The 13,810-nt window shown below is 41.9% G+C and overlaps 1 long non-coding RNA gene and 1 pseudogene across 1 annotated transcript; both read left to right on the top strand.

Moving 5' to 3' along the window:
* The first annotated feature begins 1,780 nt into the window (after positions 1-1,780).
* On the top strand, positions 1,781-9,143 carry LOC134378398 (uncharacterized). The gene is made up of 3 exons (XR_010023638.1): positions 1,781-1,920; positions 3,891-3,956; positions 8,372-9,143. It is a non-coding gene; the product is annotated as an uncharacterized LOC134378398 (long non-coding RNA).
* Positions 9,144-9,290: 147 nt separating this feature from the next.
* On the top strand, positions 9,291-12,952 carry LOC134378878 (serine/threonine-protein kinase STK11-like; annotated as a pseudogene).
* The last annotated feature ends 858 nt before the right edge of the window (positions 12,953-13,810 follow it).

Here is a 13,810-nt window from a genome sequence, read left to right on the forward strand (position 1 = left end):
CTGACAACCAACCCTGCGCTCAAGCTGGACAGCCTATGGCAAACTTGACTCAAACGGGACTGCTCTTGGGGACCCTGAGGACTCTCTCTAAGAGGCTAAGAACCTACAAAACCTTATCTGCTTTTGCATAGCCAATGATCCCACCAGAAGCAATCAGTGCTGCACAGCTAAAGCCAAACCAAGGTAAAGGCACTCTGAAAAGGCAAGAGCGAGAAATCAGTACCAATCACGGTTTAAAAGCAAACCATGTAATCATAGGATGGGATAAAAGGTCATCATTCCAGACATATCCTATCACCCTACAAATGAAAAGAAAGCCTACAGAGGCTGGATGACTAGTCAGTGGCAGGGCTGGAACGCAAACCCAAGTCCCCAGCGGCCTGTCCAGAGTTCCTCCCACACCCCATGCTGCCCGAGGCAGTTTGCTCTCAAAGCTCTTTTCAGCTGGGGAAAGGAACTCTGGATTTGAGAAGCTCCTGGCTACTCTGTTCCCATTTACTGTGCACTTACAGTGAGCCGGTGTCCTTCTGCGTCACTCTCTTCCCACTGTCCAGACAGGAGACTACACCAGGCCTGCACCTGCGGCTGGATCAAAGGTGGTTAAAAGCACAGCTCTCGAACAGTCAGAAAGAAGTGGGTCCGAGTTCCAGCTCTAGCCCTTAGTAGCTAAGAAGTAACCGGCAAGCTACCCACCCTCTCTAAACCCTGGTTTCCTTCATTGCACCATGATAACCATGGTACCAATTTCCTGGGGCTGTTGTCAGCATTCAAGCGTGGTAATATGTGAAAGTGCTTGGCCCGTGGTAAACACTGAACAGATACCAACCATTTTTGTAACGCCCTCAATTCTAGTAACAAAGGCCCACGGGAAACTGAGCAAGATTCAACGACCAGCTCTGGAAAGGCGACGTATTAACCCTTTCACCGGTTAACCAAGTTTTTACTACATTGGAAAGCGAATACTCCCGTGCCTTTAAATCAACTATTTTAGTGTCTCTTTAGGGGGGAATAGAGGTGCTGCTTTTCACCCCTGCTCCAAGAATGAAATTAAAATACTCAACGTTTGTAAACCTTTAGAAACGTCTGCATCCAAATCACAGTTGGACTGGGAAAGGGGGAGGGGAGGTCACAGTACTACAGGGAAACACCCTAGTCATAGTTGCACCTGACACCGCACCCTTGGAAAAGTAACTATTTTTTTAAAAAACGTATGTTGTATCAGGGAGTCCAACAAGATTGAAAGCAACGCACGCCCCTTTTGCTCTGTTTAAAGAATTAAGTTTCCATAAAAACTGGGGGTGGGCGAGGGCCTTGGAGTCGTGGCCGGGGGCGTGAATTCAAAGCGGCACTTACCTTGGGTTTCAAGACACGGAGCAATAAAACCTCCAGGACACACATCAGCACCGCGCTCCGCGGCTAAGCACCCGCCTCCGGAGCTCAGGGTTCCCGCAGGATTCAAACCCACTCCACGGACGCGGACAACGAGCGGCGACAAAAGCACCGGCGACGCGGCCCCACGCCCCGCCCGGATCGGGGGACGCAAAGCAGGCGGCAGAGAAACCTCTAAATAACTCTTAAACGGCAACACTGACGTAAAATACGATGACGACACTTCCTAGGTACCCGAGCCGCTCTCCCCAACGTCTGCGCAGACGGACAAGCGAGTGCGACCCCCGGGCCGGGTTCAAGGTCTCGCCGGAAACCGCGGCGCGCGCGGCGTCCCGGGGGCGGGGCACGGGGCGGGGCTTGGCGCGAAGAGTCCCCGCCCCCGCCATCACTGGGCCGGGGCGCAACGGGCGGAGCGGCGCCGGTCCCACCGGTAACGAAGTTTGAGTTCGGCCTGGCAGGAGGGCGCGTGAGCCGGGCCAGGCCGGAGTGGAGGCCACCGGTGCTGATGGAAACGGCCAGCACAAGTGACTGGTAAGAACGGTCCAGTGTGGACCAAAGATCGCTCCAAAAACCACTTTACTAAAAAAGCTACAACCAAGAGTGGTACAGACACATATTTTTTAAAAAACAATAAAGGTTTTTAAATAAACTTTAAAATTTAAGCATTTTGGAAAAATTATATATATTTTATTGAGCCAGGTTTTGTACACTCAGCAATTGATAGCTGGCCAATGGCGTTAACAGCTTTAATATTGTCAAAAGGAAATATTAAATATTTAAAGACTAAACATTTTATTCCTATACATGTTTTCTCTGTTTCAAAGACATAAGGGAAAGATTTTATGAAAAAGTTGTTGAAGATGTTTTTTTTAATTGACAAGTTAGTTCAAAAAATACAAGTTAAAAATAATCATAATGAAAAATCTCAAGCATTTGCCACACGTGCCTTGTTATTTTTAGGTATATGGTGAATGTGTAACAGATTACAACTAATATTTTTTAAAATTTGATAATGGACTGGAGTTCAAGGTCAATATCCCGTACTTACTGATGGCACTTCACAGAATAAGTAAGGAAGCCTGGGTTTACTTGCTTTTTCCATAACCTCCTTCATCACTCTATGAATTATATTACAACTATTCATTCTACTATAACTACATAGAACTGATTCAAAACAGCGTGAAAGCTTTTGCCTGGAATAGTGTTTTTGTGGCAAAGGGTTAATTTTTTTATGTTCATTCCATTAGAATTCAAAGAGGGCTGTTTTGCTCAGACGTTGAAACACGTGAATTGGGACTGTCAAATTCAAATTCCACTAAAGTTAAAGCCTAGTTAAAAGAATTATGCTTGCAGCTCAAAACCATTACACTGGTGGCATGCAGAATTGTCAGAACTTTATACTGATTTATAAGATTTCCACTGCCATTAAATATTGGGGAAAATAAGAGAACCAGAGGAACTCAAAAGAAGCTTCATTTTTTCATGAAGAAAAAAATATTAGAGATAGAAATATTACAAAAATTACCTTAATGAGGTTGTGGATCTACTTCAATGAACCATGCTGTTGGGAGAAGGAAGAAATCCTGGCCATGAGGAGGCCTGGACCTGTCTCTTCCTTCTACTGTTGTGTTGTCTTTAATAAGACACATTAGCTCTAAAATGTCCCCTTCTCACGGCCATGCCTCAGCCAGAAGCCATCCTTCATCCCAAGAGAGTATGAAGTGGACAGAAGAATAAGAGGAGAGTATAGGAAAGAGAAAAGACCAAATAAATAAGAGAGAACAGGAAAGGGAAACTGGTGAAGGAAATGGGGGAAGAAAGCAAGTGGAGAAATTTTAAAAGGAATGAATGTGCGGGAGAAGAAAGAAAGAAAATAGAACTGCCGGAGGTCAAACAGCCTTTTGCATGCATAATATTCTGATTACTTATGATTCCTCCTTTTATTAGATAAAGCACAGTAAATACAAAAGAAAACAACTTCCCATTCACCACAGGTATTCATAACATTTTAGGGGCAAATATTCTTTTTATAAATTATTTTTAGCTATTAGCCAGTTCCTGCTTTATGTAGAACATAAGCATATTGCTTTGGCAGCCCTTCTGGCTGGTGACGAACAGATCTGCTCTGGCAAACTTGGAAAGTGTGCTCTTTGCACAAACAGTGCTCCCATGGAGACATCTACAGCAGACAGGAGGAAGCAACGCTCTTGTTTGTCAACTTGCCACAGGGGAAACAATTGAAGCTTCTACTCTTACTAGGGACACACTCATAATACTCTGCTTTTCCTGGAAAAAGAAAATTCAAATATGATACAGAAGAAAGCTTGGAGTTTGGGGGGTGGTTGTGTGTAAGAGGTGGGGGTGGGGAGGCATCCTGAAGCAATTTATGAATGCATTAATAATTTTTACTTTATGTTAATGATAGCAATTTTTTGTTTTATTCTGGGTTGGGGTTTTTTTGTCTGTAATTTCTAAAACTTTGTATTTTCTCTCAAGTACAGTTTGCAGGATGTGTCGAATTTTCTCAACAGATGATTGGAGAAAATACACTGGCACTCTTCCTCTAGGTAAGAGGGTAAATAAAATTTCAGAGTTAATCAAAAGCACAAAATGAATGTATTCTTTCCTAGGCTTCAGACTTCCACCTCGATTCAGTGCAATCTTTCAGTAGAAAATAAAATTTTAAAAGCCACCTCTAGGAGCTTTTGTTCCATAAATGATTAATTAATAATTGTAGTCTAGAAGGCTGGCATAGATGATTGAAATTCTTTTCCTATTGTGATGACTCATCAGTCTATTATTTCAAGTGGGTATTTTTCAGATAAAACTATCAATGAACATTATGTGAAAAGTTCACTTTTAGTATTGTGATTTAACGATGAAGCTGGATTAAATCCTTAGCAGCCTATTTTCTATATCGCTTCCTTTTTTCCTTTTTGGCAGCCTCGGCAAATAATCCCTAGATACGTGTAGGTACTAACTAACAGATATCAAACATATAAAACTTAAACAAGACCAAAGATTGAAAATGGTCGTTTGTTTTCAATTGTTTTTAATCCATACTTAGGGGTAGAGCTATCTTTTCTTCTTTGGACATTTTGACATTTGCAGCAAAACATTCTGCATTTACTCTGTCACCTGTGATATTGGAAATGAAATGCTGTGTCTGATCAGAAGCATCAAGCATGAAGCCAGGCAGAAGACACATAAGTATCTCATGGTCCATTACCCACAGTGATTGAGCTAGTGGCATCTAAAAGGGACATGGAGAGGTCTGACACATAACATCATCTCTCTCTCCCAACCACGCACACACACCAACGTGCATGAAGAAATACCCTTCTCCATCCGGTGGCTACTAATTATCTGAGCATTAAGTGCTTCAAAGAGTGCTAAACATGGGCGGGATTGAACTGAGCTAGGATAATTCCCTATAGTTCCATTAGTGTAAATAACAAAAACATCTCACACAGAAACAAACGAGAAAAGTAGGTATTAATATTTATGTTAAAATTTTACAGTACATAAAGCCATTTTATGTTTCATGTACTTTAAAAATTTATTTTATTAATTTCTATCCTAAAAGAGTATATAGAGTATAATAGTTAATATTTTACAGTTCATGTTTTTGGATAAAAATAATATAGATTAGGTCTAAATTGTGTTTTTATTTTAATCATTCTGTGTACCAGGTGTGAGTGAACTATCTGTGGGCTGAATCCAGCTTACTACCTATTTTTGGATAGTCCATTTACATTTTTAAATGGTGGGGAAAAAAATCAAAAGAAGAGTAACGTTACATAGCATGTAAAAATTACATGAAATTCAAAGTCAGTTGGAACACAATCATGCTCACTGGTTTATGCTTTTGTTTGTGTTTAGGTCTGTCTGCTGACATGCTATATTGGCAGAATTGAGTAGTTATGGCTGAGATTATATGTATACTACAAAAATCCTAAAATGTTTACTTTCTGGCCCTTTTCAAAAAAGAAATCACTAACTCCTTTCAATTGAAGTAGAAATAGTCAAATTAAGCCTCATAGTTTTGTTTCAAGCTTTTTCCAGGCTTTTTTTTTTTTTTTTTACTGTCTTCCAAGAGTTGATCCTTAACTCAATAATTTATGAAAATGTAACCCCTCCCTGGTTCTTTCTCCACCTGCAATCTCTGCTGAAATAATCATTTTTATTATAGAGTATTCTTAGCCAGAGCACAAATTGTTTACCCAATAATAAAAGTGAAATGTGCTTTCAAGGTTAAAAAAAAAAATGTAGAAACAATACAAATGAGGAATATAGGATTTTAGTTACACAACCCACACTGGGTTTTTAATGGGCTACATTTCACACCAAAATACATTTATATACAAGTGTTCAATCCAGTCGGCGGCAGATTTTGACCTGGGAATGCAAGTGCTTGCCGCCTGAAAGTGGGGAGATAAGATATATCACTGAAAGGAGCCCATGTTTTCGCTAGTTGAGCAATATATGGGGACTTGTTTTCCATTGTTTTCACCTGTTTTTCTCTATTATAAAATTTACATGAATAAATCAGAAATAACTGTGAATTACCATAATTTGTATATAAGTCTATCTCTTCTAGTAAATTACAGCTTTTGAGAATAGGCACAGTATTCTATGTAGCCCTGTATTTCTAGAAAAGCAATCAATATTTATAAAATGAAAGTGACCTTGTCTTGCAAGTTGCTCCTCTGCTGTCCTAGAGGATGGGTTACTGCCCTTCATTATCTGTGCTCCTCCTTCCATGTATTTCCAGGAAGCAGTGTCAATCCACTGACTACATTTTATGGCTCCCTTGCATATACCTGGGCTTGTGACTAGTTCTCTGTCAAGGGAATGTAAGCTGAGGTGATGTGTGTAATTTCTAGGCAGTTGTGCCTTCTCTTGCCTCCTTTCCACACTCTGAATGCAGGAGACTCTGGAGCCCTAGAATAGGAAGGGACCAAAAGAAAGAAGGAACATGGATGGCCACCTGCCAAGAAAGAACACCTGCTCTGGACTCTTCTGTGAGTGAGAAGCAAACTTCCATTATGCAAACCACTGACATGCAAGGATTTACTTGTTATAGCAGCTGGAGTTATATTAACTAATCACAGTTGCTGACTGTGACCTTGTTGCTAAGTATAAAGGACACATACAGCTCAGTCCTTGTCTCTATTAATTGTTCCACAACATTAATCGTGTTAATCGCTCACTCCCTTTTGCAATTCCTCTTAACTTCGCCCTTTGCCTTCTTTACTAAGACTGAATTCTGCAGCTCCCACCAACACTGCGACATCTGCCCGTCCCCACTTTTACCTTCAACTTTCCTGGCTTCTCTGTTTCGTCTCCCTTCACCACTTCTTCTCGTTCAAAGTTCATACTCTCCAAATCTCTGTTCAGGGCCCATTTCTTTTCCTGGGCAGTTTCAACCACTTTGAACCTACTGGAAAGTCATTTCTTACTGACTAGTCGCTTCGCCTGGAGGAAGGTGACAGTTAATGACTTTGAAAAATATTGAAACACTCAGAAAACATGTAAAAATGTGATATGTTCCTCATGTAGTTTGCATTTCACTATCCTCTTTTAAAGTTTTCCTATAAGGAGTCAGTGATATACAGGAGGTCTTCAAAAATTTCAGGGAGGATTCGTACTATCTTTCAATTCTATTTTTCCAAAAACTTTTGACATACCCTTATAGACATTTTAGCTTACTTGGTCATTTTTTCTTCCTTTTACAAATATATCTTTCTTGGTGCCCTCAAATCACAATACTTAGGTAGATTTTACTTTACCCTGTGCATAATTTATAGTAACCAGAATTATTTATTCCTTGAGCAAAAAAACGATTAAGAATTTATCATGGGTCCACACTGCTCAGAGTATTGGAGACACAGTATTGAAAAGGAGAGACAAGAGCCTTGCTTTCCTGGAGCTTTTTGTAAGTAGAGGAAAATAGATGATACACACATAAACTAACTCCAGACTGAGAGAAAGGCTGTGAAGACCAGAAACTCTAATCATGGGAATACATGGGACAACAGGCTGTCATGGGATGGGGGTTGCAATTTATTTGGGGTATCAGTAAAGCATGCTGAGGAAACAACTTGAGATGAGATCTGAATGAGGAGGAGCAGCCACGTAAAGATCTGGGGAGAGAAAATCAAGGACAAAAGGAGCAATGATCTTTGTTTGAGAAAAAAAAAAAGACCACCAGTGTGGCTAGAGGATATGGTACAACACGGGCCAGAGAAGCAGAAGTGGAACTGGCCGTGGGAAGGAATGTGGATTTGGGGTATTCCGTACATACTGGCCAGCATTTGGAGGGAATACAGCTGGGAGGACAGAAGAGTTAGGGAGACCTACACACCCACACCACTAACAGAATGGATGACTTGGGGAAAGTCACTTGATTCCTCAGGCTTTTGGATTCACTTTTGCAGAACATGGGTGTTGGAATAATAGGCACTAATGTTTTGTCTGGATCTAGGAAATCAATAAAAAAAACCAGTAAGATCTTTAGAACTTTTCCAGGTGCTATATCGAAAACAAAATTTCAAAGTTCTGAAGGTGACTCTTCCATTCTTTATTGTGACAAAATTTTATTCACACTTTTGTTTTAATACTATAGCATAATTTATTTTCTCCTTATTTATTTTCCTAAATAGACTGAGAGGTACTTGAAAGGTTGGACACTTTATTTATGTTGGGATTTTCAGAGATCTAGTATACATATATTTAATGAGGTAAGAACTTGAGAATTATATATAGATAGATAGATATATTATGCACAATGACAGCAGAGAAAAAAAAAAAACCTCTTTTTACTCTTTATAAACGTGTTTCCAAGGATGAAGTTAGAATCACAATGCCTGAGATTTTACTTAGAAGAAACTTTGGAGATCAGGTAGTCAAGTGGTTATGATTTTATCTGTAAGAAAACTCCCCCATCTTTTATTCTAACTCTTGGAAACCTTATTTCTAGGAAGACGACAAGCTTTTCCTGGTGTCATTTCAAAGAATTCTTTGGCTGATAACAGTCACCTTGTGCCCTCAACGTGCAGACGGGCAGTGCTGGGCTGAAGATCGGGTCATCTGGCTGTGACCTCTGTTGGATCAGACACTGGACCACCTCTGTCGCTTTCAGTGGAGGGCTGGAAATGCACACCTGTTCCACAACACACCTGCTTTGGTGTTGCAAAGGTAGCTGATTTTTTAAAAGTCAGCTCCTCTCAAACTTTCAAAGAAGATCCTAAATTCTATATCTGAAAGAGGTAAAATATAAATTAGTAGTTAGGTGAGCTATGAACCATAAAAGGCTCCTATCCACAGCTGATTGCCTGGTCTGGGTGTCATTCTATATGAAGAAACAGTGAGGGGAATGTGCTTTTGCTTCACTTAAGTTATTTAAGAACTTTTCTATATTTACTCCAATCTTGTTAAAAATTTTAATTTCTTTGCACAGTGTTCAATTTCTTAAAAAAAAAAAAAAAAAGCCCAATGCATGTGGTACCACACAAATCTTTATACCGAAGTTTTATTTACTTATCTCTCTCCCACATCAACTCACAGAATTTGATGGGATCACTCACTTGAGCTATAGAAGATCTAAAACTCTGGCCAGTGCAAATGCATTTCACTCGAGAACACTGAAAATGTTCAGCAGGTTTCACTTGCTCACCAAAATAAATATATAAATTTAAACTTTAAAAATGTAAAGTATAGTATTTGTATGAACAGCCCACTTAAACTGCCAGTTCTTCAACGCATATTGTTTATTTAAACATCTAATGAAGTTATGTAACTAACTTACTCTTTTATAACTATGTACACAACAATTTTTGGTTTGTTCTCAATACTTTCTCTATCATTTTCTTTTACATTCAGAGTGCTACTGTTCATGCATGGCAAAAAAGACTAGGTAGGTCATCAAATATAGTAAACTCTTCCTGAATTGAATTATTTATTTTTCTACTGTGCGGTTGTTTGAGTTTCTTGTATATGCTGGATATTAATCCCTTGTTGGATGTGTGGTTTGCAAATATTTTCTCCCATTCAGTAGGTTGTCTTTTCACTCTGTTGATTCCTTTGCTGTGCAGAAGCTTTTTAGTTTGATATAATCCCATTTGTTTATTTTTTGTTGTTGTTGCTTGTGCTTTTGAGGCTTATTCATAAAGTCTTTGCCCAATCCTATGTCCTGAAGTGTTTCCCCCATGTTTTCTTCTAGGAGTTCTATAGTTTCAGGTCTTATACTTAAGTCTTTAATCCATTTTGAGTGGATTATGGTATATGGTGAGAGTTATGGGTTTCATTCATCTGCACATGGATATCCAGTTTTCCTAGCTCCACTTACTGCTGAATGTATGTTCTTGGCATCTTTTTCAAAGATCAGTTGGCTGTAAATACCTGGGTTGAGATCTGGGTTCTCTATTCTGTTCCTTTGGTCCATGTGTCTGTTTTTATGCCAGTACCATGCTGTTTTGGTTGCTATAGCTTTGTAATATAATTTGAAGTCAGGTATTGTAATGCCTCTGGTTGTATGTATGTATGTATGTATGTATGTATGTATTTATTTATTTATTTATTTTTTTGTCCAGGTTTGCTTTGGCCTTTTGGACCAAAGCCCAAATTATATCATATACAATTATGAGATATAATTGTATCTTAATTATTAATTGATGTTACCCACAAATTTTGTTTTAAATGTGTAGGATAATATTGTGAGACAGACTTTTATTTTTTCTGAATCCTAAACACATCAAGGAATTTTCAGATTTTGGAATTTACATCAGTGTAGGCCCTTGGCATAATTGATGTTCTTTACTTGATGTTCCCATTGATATTAAAGGTAGTATATGTTTCATTCATTCAAACTAACTTCTGAACACAATATTTTGCCTGATGATAGGAATGGATAGAGTTTATAATTATTTGGGGGTCTTTGTTTTATGCACAATTTATCTTCCTAACCCATATACCTTCTTGATCCCCTTGCAAAATATCCAACCTTTAACCCTTAAATATAAAACAGTGGTAAGTTAGGAACTCAACTCATCACTAATTTCATTCTAGAAATACTAATAAAATAGCTTTAAAATACCTATCACTCTATCAGGGCCATGGAAGGACCAACACAACCTGCTTCTAAATTGCTCTTTATATAGTTGGCAAAGGATGACATACCTGTACCACAGAATGAGAAAAAAATTCAAATCAAAACGAGTGCTGTAGGTAACCAGAGTTTAAAATTTGGACAATGGGATGAATACTAATGACATATTATTATAAAAAATACATATAAATCATTTGTAGTAATTATAAAATATTTATAGTATAATTTCACTTTAATTCTGTGTATATGACTTATATACTATGGACAGACAGTATTATAAATATTATATAGACAGAGAATGCATGTACATATGATATGCACGTGTATATAAGGGTACTTCAGAAAGTTGGTGGAGGGGTCAGGGGAGAGTGTGACTGGGAGCTGCCTGCCCAAAGCAGGGCTGTTGACCAGGGCAGGAGGGCACCTGGAAGCCCCAGCTCCCCCTTCCCAGGTGCAGGTGGCAGCCATGCTGTCTGCTTATGCTGGGGACAGCAGTGGGACTGCAGGGTCGTAGCTGGAGGAGGGCCCAGCAAAGCTTGTCTCCCCAGGCTTGGGGGTCCCTTGCTGGCCAGCTGTTGCAGGTTCTTCATCATGCACCCCAGCCCAGTGGGATGTACCCCCCAAGGAGGCTTTTTTTGCCTGCCTGAGTGCTTGTCAATGGGTTTGAGGTCCCCAATGATGACCTAGGACCGAGCAGCCCCAGCAGGCCTCCTGAGGACTCCCTTGGACACACTGACCCTGCACAGGCCACCCCCCAACCCTGAGGCCAGGCAGCCCTCCAACTCAGGTAGCCCTCCAACTCAGGTAGCCCTCCAACTCAAGTTGCTACCCCTCACCCTGCACCTGGCTTGCAGCCTGAACTGACAATCATTTCTGTTGAAGGAAAGGTTTTCTTTGGGGAGGAGTTCATTGCCTTTTTCTTTTCTTTTCTTTTTTCCTTTTTTCTTTCTTTTTTTTTAAAACATTTGGAGAAGGGAAGTCAGGGCAAGAAGAAGAACCTCTCACCTAGGGAGTAAGGGCTAGCTAGTGGAATTCCCAGGTGGCGCTGGGGCCAGGCTGAACGTGGTGGGGCTGCAGCAGCTGGGCATGTTCATGGAGGGTGAGCTGATATCGGTGGGGCTGGACACCCTCATCCACCACATCGGGTCCACCAGCAAGCCCTGCGGTGAGCAGGCCATGCTCCTCAACAAGTACCTGAAGGGGGACCTTCTGGGCAAAGGGTTCTAGGCAGGGTGAAGGAGGTGTTGGACTCGGAGATGCTGTGCAGGAGAGCAGTCAAGATCCTCAAGAAGAAATTGTGAAGAATCCCCATCTGGGAGGCCAGTGTGAAGAAGTGAAGAGCAGGTGCTGGAGAATGGTCTCTGAGAAGAGCCAGCTCTGCACCTGCACCTGGAGCACTTGAGAGGAGCCAGCTCTGCACCTGCACCTGGAGCACTTGAGAGGAGCTGGCTCTACACATGCACCTGGAGCCCCTGAGAGAAGCCAGCTGTCCACCCACACCTAGGACACCTGGAAATTCTACTACAGAGGAGGATATGACACAAAAACATCATCCAGCTGGTGGACATTCTGCATGATGAAAGCAAGAAAAAATGCATATGGTGATGAAGTGCTGCATGGGCAGCATGCAGGAGGTGCTGGACAGTGTGCCCAACACACATTCTCCATGTGCCAGGCCCATGGGTACTTCTGCCAGCTCATCAGTGGCCTCAAGCGACTGCCCAGGTGGGGCATCATCCATAAGGACATCAAGCAGAGCAACCTGCTGCTCACCACCAGAGGCACACTCAAGATCTCTGACCTGGGCATCACTGAGGCCCTGAACCCATTCGCTGTTGATGACATGTGCCAGACAAGCCAGGGCTCTCAAGCCTTCCAGCCACCCAAGATCACCAGCAGCCTGGACAGCTTCTCTGGCTTCAAGATGGTCATCGGTCAGCTGGGGTCGTGCTCTACATCACGACGAATCTGTACCACTTCAAGGAGGACAACATCTACAAGCCATTTGAGAACATCAGAAAGGTGGACATGACCCTCGAGGACTGCAGCTCCCAGCTCTCCAGCTTGCTAAAAGAGATGCTGGAGTACAAGCTCACCAAGTGGTTCTCCATGATGCAGATCCAGCAACACAGCTCATTCCAGAAGGAATACCTGCTGTCTGAGGCGCTGGTGCCCATCCTGCTGAAACTGGATGGGACCTGCACAGTGGGGTCAGTGAGACTGAGGACCTCTTCAACATCAAGAACATGATCATCTACACTTAGAACTTTGCAGTGCCCAGACAGTTCCTAGAAAAGGAAGCGGGTCAGAACGGACCTGTTGTGGCCATGTGCATGAACAGCATGGAGTCTGCACAGCTGAGCACCAAATAATCCCCTTCCCCCCACAAGGCCTGCTCCTCAGCAGCAAGATCACTGGCTGTTGTCCTGCAAGCGACAGTGAGGGCAGTGCCTGCGGCCCGTCTCCAGCAGCCCTGGCAGGTGCCATGGCCCAGGCCCTCCTCTGTCTTCCTGCTGACTCCTGGCCTGCAAGCCACCTAGGAAGGTCGCTGCCACACTGCTGTGCTGGTGGCTGCTTGGGCCATCAGGAGCTCCTGGAAGGCTGGGCAGGGGGATGGCAGGGACCAGGGCCCAGCCATCACCAGTAGTGGACACACTTGTTAACTTTGGAATCCCTTGAGGAGCCTTCCCCAGGCAGGGAGGAGGAAGAGGGCCTGGCCTTCTGGTGCACTTTATGTTTTATGTTTGGACAGCTGGCTCCCTGCCCTGCCCCAGACCTTCATGGTTTGTTCTCAGTCTGCTACGAGTTCAGGCCTTCCACACCTAGTGACGTGCTGAAACAGATCACAGCCACAGATGAAGCCAGTGTGATTACCAGACCTCCTGTTCACAGCCACAGAACTGCCCAGAGGGAGCCACGTGGCTGCCTTACTTTTGCTGTTTAGTTGGTTCCTTCTTTCTTTCTGTTTTTGTCTTTTTTTTTTTTTTTAAAGAAAAAAATAAAACTGCTGGATTTGGCAGGGGGAAAGCTGGTGGCAAAATATTATTACAAGATAGTACAAATCTTTTCATAAACTTTTTGAAGTACCCTCCTATAATATATGTAAAATGTTGTAGCATATTTGCAGGAGAGTGTATGATTACAGCCATTTCCTAAAGTTATAAGAATACCTTGCTCAAGCTTGTTTTGCCAATGTCTAACAGTTTTGGTTATTGAAAGTGGTGAAAATAAGAAAACTGAATCCACAAGCAGCTGTGAATTGTGTGCTCTAATACATAATGCTGCCGTCCAGCGTTGGTGCTGCACATCGAA

This window comes from Cynocephalus volans, chromosome 5 (genome assembly GCF_027409185.1).
Source record: "Cynocephalus volans isolate mCynVol1 chromosome 5, mCynVol1.pri, whole genome shotgun sequence".
NCBI lineage: Eukaryota > Metazoa > Chordata > Mammalia > Dermoptera > Cynocephalidae > Cynocephalus > Cynocephalus volans.